Source organism: Pongo pygmaeus, chromosome 10, assembly GCF_028885625.2.
Source record: "Pongo pygmaeus isolate AG05252 chromosome 10, NHGRI_mPonPyg2-v2.0_pri, whole genome shotgun sequence".
Lineage (NCBI taxonomy): Eukaryota > Metazoa > Chordata > Mammalia > Primates > Hominidae > Pongo > Pongo pygmaeus.
Window position 1 is genome coordinate 57,226,662 of NC_072383.2, and position 2,405 is coordinate 57,229,066.

The following is a 2,405-nucleotide window of genomic DNA, read 5'->3' on the forward strand; positions in this document are numbered from 1 at the left end:
AATAGTAATAATACTATATTTGGAATTCAGGGTATAATATCTTAAGTGGTATGTCTATACAATTTCCTTAAGGTAATTACACTGTAAAATTATAATACATGCACTGTTACTACAAACTACAAATAGGCCAAACTGTATTCTGGTTTGTTTATGCTTATTTTAATAATCTTGCAATACATTATTTTTATGTACAAATTATTTTTGCTTGGCCTGTCTGGGCTAATATTAACATGTATAGTATATGTTTATGCTAAAAATAAGAAGCTCAACCCTTAAAAATACATCCACTACACCAAAACCCAAAATCACTTTTACAGAAACCTATCAATTAATGGGCTTATATCCAAACATCCAATTAAGACATCAAGTATTTAATAAGTTAGGATTATATAGTTTGATTCAATAGAGACTCATGTTACATAGATATTGTATAGATACTTTACTGAGATTTTTCATTTTTCTTGTAATGGACTCCTTTGCTTAACAGTGTTCTGGGTTACAATTATTGTGTTCATGTTGTATATGGAAGAACAGACCCAGAATTACTTTATGAGAGAAATCATAATCTTATTCCTAGAAAGCCCTCCATTAAGCTATGGAAATAATTTTGAAGTCTAAGCAGGCGCTTGAATGAACTACAGAAGATAGCCACCTTCTTCCTGCTGCCCTTTTTCCCAGCTCAGCTTCTAGCTGGGTTCCAGTTTCTTATCTTAAAATAAAAATGCAACTAGTGCTTACCTCATAGAATTATCATGTTGATTAGATAAAATATTTAAAGCACTGTTTGCCAGCCAGTATGTAGCATTCAGTAAATTCTCAATAAATATTAGCTGTTTAGATAACTGCATATTAACATAGTAAAAGCTCTAAGAAGTCCTTTAGTAAAGACATTTACTTTGCTTAACTTTATCTCAACATTTCCTTATCTTATTAGAGCCTATTTACAACCCACTATTGACTTTGGAAACAGGCTATTTGACAGGTATGTTGCCTGCCTGGCCACGTTGTTTTGCCCTTTTGAGGTGTGTGTGTGTGTGTGTGTGTGTGAGAGAGAGAGAGAGAGAGAGAGAGAAAGATAGAGAGAATTATCATTTGCCATTATGCCACTGGCCAAGTTGAAACATATTTTATAAAAACATAACTATGATACTTCCTGTTTTAGATATTGAAGAGTTCAATTTGTTGACATTGCTCCCTACATTATACATTGTATCCTCCTTATAGGAATCCTCTGCATTAATTGTTCCTCTATATCAGATCAGTGAAAAGCAATAGTCTCTTTATGAGGTAACTTTTTAAAATTAATTTTTAATAGACTACTAACTATAATCAAATAATTTAGAGTCTACAAAGTATTTTTTTTTTTCTTTTTCGTGTCATCCTTGCATAGGAGCCATGCTAATCGTCTCTGTATCATTACAATTTTAGTATATTACTGCTGAAGCAAGCATGCAAAGTCATTTTTTTTAATGATAGCTTTAACATCTACACTACTCAGAATAAAAATAACATTTTATTCCTAGTTTCTAGCAGGTTCGCTGGCAACTAGTAGGAAACCATTAAGTGCTTTCCTAATAAAATAATAAAAGCAGTTAACAATAACCATATTTATTTCATCTAGATAATTATGTTTGTAGTTATAATGCAAATATTCTAAGAAAATTATTTATATTGTTTAAAAACAGCAGGTTGTATCATAATATACACTTGAAGCGGCCTATGAAAATCCACTCTCTACTGCGCTGCTCTCCACCACCTGACCTCTTCCCAAAATGTCTCGACTTTGTTCAGCTTTCTCTCCTTCTTTGCGCTCAAAGAATTCGACCCATCCCTGGTAGCAGGAAGTGAATCCTCATTTGTCTAAGCTAGCAGATGGAGGTTCCATTCTACCAACCAATAATCTTAAAGTATGGGAATAGTTTGTAGTTCTGGCCAATTGTATGAGAAGAAAAATATATTGGGGGAACACTTGGAAAATTTTCTTCACTTTTTAAAATCAGAATATAAAAAGAGTTAATCTCCTTTGCTGGTGGTTATCGTTGCCATGTCTGGGTGTGATGTCTGGAACTCTGGGTAAGTCAAAGAGCGAAGTCAGTAAGTGTGGGGGTCGGCGGTAGAGCAGAGATACCGGAATAAACTAAGTTTTTCGTTTTCTTTTCGCGTCACTGGAATAACCAATCCTGAAGTTGTCCTTTCCTGTTGTTTTCTGAGTTTCTTAATTAGTGAACTAGTAAAATTTCAAATAAAACCCAGTTAAGGCTGTTGAAACCGTGATTTTCTGTCACTTGTAGTCGGAGCATCCTAACTGCCATACTCGTCTGGCTCCCAACACTTTTACTTGGAATTTTAAATCACCAAAAGTACTTTTTGTATTTTAAACTTGTTATGTGTGATACTTTTATTTT

At 33.5% G+C, this 2,405-nt stretch overlaps 1 non-coding gene across 1 annotated transcript; it reads right to left on the bottom strand.

Annotated features, from left to right (window-relative positions):
• Nucleotides 1-1,347: 1,347 nt before the first annotated feature.
• On the bottom strand, nt 1,348-1,450 carry LOC129010991 (U6 spliceosomal RNA). Its single transcript, XR_008493140.1, has one exon. It is a non-coding gene; the product is annotated as a U6 spliceosomal RNA (small nuclear RNA).
• Nucleotides 1,451-2,405: the final 955 nt, after the last annotated feature.